Source organism: Melospiza melodia, chromosome 5, assembly GCF_035770615.1.
Source record: "Melospiza melodia melodia isolate bMelMel2 chromosome 5, bMelMel2.pri, whole genome shotgun sequence".
NCBI classification, from domain to species: domain Eukaryota; kingdom Metazoa; phylum Chordata; class Aves; order Passeriformes; family Passerellidae; genus Melospiza; species Melospiza melodia.
Window position 1 is genome coordinate 33981947 of NC_086198.1, and position 5472 is coordinate 33987418.

The following is a 5472-nucleotide window of genomic DNA, read 5'->3' on the forward strand; positions in this document are numbered from 1 at the left end:
GTTTTACTAGAATGTTCTATTATTTCATGCTTCATATTTCTCACAGAACAGAATCAATTGAGTTGGTTGTGACTCTTGGAACACAAATGTTTTCAAAGCTTTAAGATATCATGTGCATATCTGCTAACTGCCCTTGTTAATCAACCTTATGGAATTGTCTGTTCTTTTACAGGCAGCGCTTTCTCCTGTCCTTGTTATTCCCAGATGTGAAGATCTTCCATAAATCCTTCTCAAGAAGCCTGTGTTAATATTTTCACCCGCTGAATTATGATCTTTAATCTTGACATTCACACTTTAAAAGTACCTTCATCTTTCTACACGACAGCAATACAGAAGTGAATTTTTCCAAGTTAAAAATTACCTTAGAAAACTTACCCTTTTCTATAAACATCTAATCCATGCATGCTAAGAAGAATCCTTTTGTTTATTTGTTGCAACAATATGAGCCATTATAAAAACAGAGAAATAAGTAATGTAACATTTTGTTTTAGGTAGAAAAGTGGCTTTCCTAAAAGTGAAAATTTCTAAATTCTCCCTAATGGTAAGTAGGGAGAATGGTAGTCACAACAGACCATAGGAACAAGTGACTGAAGACATGAGGGTAAATGAAATGTCCCAGGAGCGCTGGGACAAAATGAAAATTGGAGGAGGAATAAGCCCACACATTTCATTGTGGACAAATTCTGACAAATTATTCCTTTTGTGACAAGATAAAAAATCTAAATTAGACAGGAGAAGCAGTAGCTGTCACATCATCCCGACTTCAGTAAGGTTTTTGACATCCTGTCCTGTAAAATTAATATAAGCAAGCAAGAACTCAGTCAGCACAATCTGTGCACCTGTGAGGGGGACTCAGGAGCGCTGCACAGAGAGGAACTTGTGTAATTAAAGAAAGGAAAATGGGTAGGTCAGTCAGGATTGTTCAAGCAGCTTCACTTCTGATGCAGCTATCAAATGAAAACTCTGCCCACTAAACCTGAGGCAGTACTAAACAGAAGGAATGAAATGTTCTGGAAGGGAAAAGCAGACAACAAAGTAACATTGAAAAACTTTTTCGTGCATTTCCCTTTGCTGTGCACCTTCCTTGCACGTCCTATGCCACATTCCTGAAAGGTTTTCAGCACACTGGACATTTTGAAGAGAACATTAATAAAATATCCACTAGGTATGGTTTAGGCACGTGTGCTCACACTTTAGGGCAGAAAGATGGACTAGACATTGTCAAAAATCCTTTACAACTCAGTTTTTGATCTATTTGAACAAAGGTAACTCCCAAATTGTATTGTACGTACAACTGGAGAAAACTCCATATAAACACAACACAAAATCACAATGATGGCCATAAAAACAGCTTTTCTCTTTATTAAGTGGGGAAATAGTTATTTTTAAATTATCAGATAAAATATATTAATATGTACTTTTAACACCTCAAGTTATGCTACCTGTCCCTCAGGAATCACACAGTGACCATTTATATCTCTGAAGAAGCCTTGAGAAGTTCACTAGTCTCATATATTCACCTTGGTCCTGAGAAATGTAAAAATTAGCCTCATTTTAAGCTAAACTTCCTACTTCAGCCAGAGCACAGAGGATTTGATTTAAAGTTGCTGAATAATGATTTGTTAATTGAGATGACTGGCAGTGAAAAAGGCCGCCAAGCCCTTGCAGTTTAGGAAAATGAGAACTCACACCATCATCCGTTTCAGTTCACTTTTTCTACATTCAGTGCAAAGACACAGTTCTTCCCCCTTGCCAAAGACAAAATGGATCTCTTGCTCCTCTGGAATGCCAGAAGACTGTGTTTATCTGATTCTTAGGTCTAAGCTTCTATTGACAGGTGTATGAGAGTAGGTTAGAATTGATTTCATACAGGCACCCAGAAATAAAACAAGTAAACATGCAATTTTACAGACCAGCTCCATGTCATGTAAATTGTGGAAATCACTGAGTCTCCACCAGTGTAAATACATGGAAGGGTTTGCAAGAAAGGGTTATATCAGCAGGAATTAAATTCTATCCTTCCCCTAAGCCACATAACACTGATTTTTTAAAGATAGAAAACTAGCTGCAATGGGAGCTGCACAAAAATAGATGCTCCCTGGTAAACACCAGGAGTCACTTCAGGAGGAATCCTGTGGTTAGAAAAAGCAAATTACAAGATGTTTTCTGTAATGTGGGTGTCTGGGAAGTGACAAGAAATAGCATAGTCTTTCATACCTGAGATTTTGGACAGCCTTTCATATCTGAGATTTTTATTTCTCAGGGGACATCACATCCACTGTTCTTCTGGAGCATGCCTACATGGACCACTCATCCATGTCTTGCATGTTCACTATTTTCTGTCTTCATTACACAGGATTTATAGACTAGCACCACTGTGTGTAGTTGCACTGTCACAAACTGAAATCCTTCTGAGGCAATGTATTTCCCTGAGTTTAAACAGGATTTAATTCCTTGATTTGCTTTCCTTCCTAAGGGTCACCTATCACTACTTGAACTTGTCTGTCCTCTACAGTCTCTTTAGCTCTTTCATACTGTTAAAGTCTCAACTTTTTGCCAGTGAAAAACATCTTTGCCTCTATTGATTAAAGTTCACTGTATACGGGTTTTATTTATATTTCAAATATTTCTGGATGTTACTCTTTGGTTATATTTGACTAAGTACTATACAAGTACACAAGACAAAAAAAAAAGGCAAAGCAACCATGAATGCTTTGAGTCTCAACTCTTCAATAATGTTTTTTTACAAAAACCTGTGCTTTTTTTCTCCCACATTTTCAACTCTGCAGAGAATGTAATAATGTGTTGAGCATCTTTCGTCTATTATTTTAATACACACAAACTTTGATCATAGTGGCAAAAAGTTTTGACTTACTGTGTATATTTTCATATATTCTCTTTATATACCCTAGACATCTGAAAGCAATGTGACAAAACTAAAGACAACTTTGAATTCGGTATGACTCCTAATTTAAACTAGTTGGAGAAATCCCTTTCTTTTGGGTAAATACACTGTGTTGTGCAGCGTCTCTTCAATTTTTAGGTTTAGAATACCTTCTGTGTACATGATAGCTAAATATCTTATTTTTTCTGTTTATACAGAAATTAGTTTTCAAGAGGGGCTTTATACTTCTGTCACAAAAGCTTTGATCCTTAAAGAGACATTTGTATTACAGCATAAAGCATAAGGCAAGAAATTTGATACAAATGTCACAGCTATTTTACTTCAGTATTAAAGAAGAAAATAAAGGAAACTATCTTGATGGAATGCACATCATTACCAAGTTGCATTCCTCTTTCATGTCTCCAGTCTCCCAGGAGACTCAGTTTGATTATTATAATGTAAAATTTTGACCCTTCAGCTCACTGCTCTGGAATTTCAGTTGAGAAACACTTGGAAAATGCTTGCTGTGGGCTCCAGGCAGCCAGTGCAGAGGGTGTCCAGTCCTCTCTGTTCAAGGAGCACACCACCTGATTTCACAGCACCTAATTTCTCTGATTAACACAGAGAGAAATAACACAAGGATAACTTGAGAAACCTTTAGAGTGAAGGGATTCCTTTTGGGATGTTAGCCAGCTTGTTTTTATTTATAGTGAACTTTAATCAATTTTTAAAATAATTAATTTATATGTAGAATTTTCCTGTAATGCAATTTGAAGAGCAACTTTCTTAGGAAAACTTGTAGGCTGAAATACTGCAAATATTTTGTTTAAATAGAGTAGAACTTGCTCACGTGACACTTAAGATTATATGGTCCTAACACAACCCCAACTAAGAGCTGCACATTTCTCTGTGTTAGCTTTTTTCACAGATTCAGAAAGATATTTTAGACATTTTATGCATTAAATGCCTTTCCCTTTGTTTTTCTTTTGCTGACTTAGCAAGTGACGTGGTTTTGCTTGGAAACACTTTCTCTTTAAATAGGAGTAGCTCATTCTTAGTGGCAATGGTTGATAAATGATAACATGCCAGAAATATTTTGCATGCTTCTGAAAGGCGCAATAACAATGTCCCTCCAGATGTGCCCAGAAATTAAACACCGGATTTGCAATGCCAGTTTTTAATAAGCAATCTGAAGAGTCTATAATTTAGGAAACATTACAATTTAGTATGAAAAAAGAGAGACAGATTATAGCCCTGGACGAGCCATGGAGCAGAAGTTGCCCAGATTCTCAGAGGATACACATTCCCACCCAGTAACACGTTTAGTACATTACATGTCCTATTACAGGATTAGCTGCTCCACAGAACTATTTCAGTCCTGAATATTGGTATGTGTGGTTACAGCACTGGTGCAGAGCAGATACCAAATTCAGTTGTGTGTGAACATGATAATTTCCACAATTTAGTTGCTCCTTAGCGAGAATAATTGCCAGTATTTTGCCAAAAAGCCTGTGTGCACTATAAATTAAACCTGCATCTACAGGGTTTCTGTAGATGCATAAATTAGAAATAATTATAAGTTATTTTGCTTTTAATAATCTGAGAACAATTTCTGCTATAAATAAACACCTTAGTATAGCTAGTAGCAAGCAGATGATTATAAAATGTCTCCTCTGTAATTAGGGAGCACATTTTTGTGTAATTAAGAAAAAGAATGAGAGTTCAATTATGAGGGAGTGCTGGTGGTATTGCCACCCTACTGTAATATAATGTATAGTGACATCTGCATTACTTTTATATACAAATAATGTCATTTTTAGGAATAGCTTTTATATTAAGCTAGAAATATATTCCAAACTTCAGAAAGGCCAGCTTGTTTTTGTCCATTTGCTTATAAATTTCTCCTAGTTTAGAAAATTCTGTCAAATTTAGCATAGCAAAATTATCTCATCAAAAAGAAAAAAAATGGAAAACACTCAATTTTCTTTCAGATTTAAACAGCGGAAAATATGAGACACCTTGGGATCCAAGTCCAAGTACTTATGTAATTACACATATACTTGGTATTATTTACTCTCACTCTTTGAGCTGGAGTGAGCTGAATAAGCAGGTATTTATGACCACACTTGTCTGAAAATAAGTGCTCTTATCACAAGGCAGTTAGTAAATGGATATGTTCCTTTGGTTTAAATATTTATCCAAGCTGATGTTTTTCCTGCAATGCTGGTGCTTTTCATAATCTGTCATTAGCCGTGGAAAGTCTATTTTTATTTTCTCTTGCTTGTACGACAGCTGTTGAAGACACAGAAGTCTTGTTTATGTTCATAAATAGATTTTTGGCATCTTTCTGTAACAGATTGTGCCAGCACAGTGAACTGACTGGCATTGTTTTATAAGCAGTGTTGCTGAAAAAAACCATTATTTCACCGAGAAACAAGAAGGAAATGCCCAGCTCCAGAAACTCATCTCTTCCAAGGTCCATGCTCAGACAGCAATCAGGCAGCTGCCTTTGGTGTACTGCACTCGCTCCCTGCCTTCTAAGTTGTAGGAATGCGTATTTCCCCACGGTTCTTTCTGCCAGGAAGCGG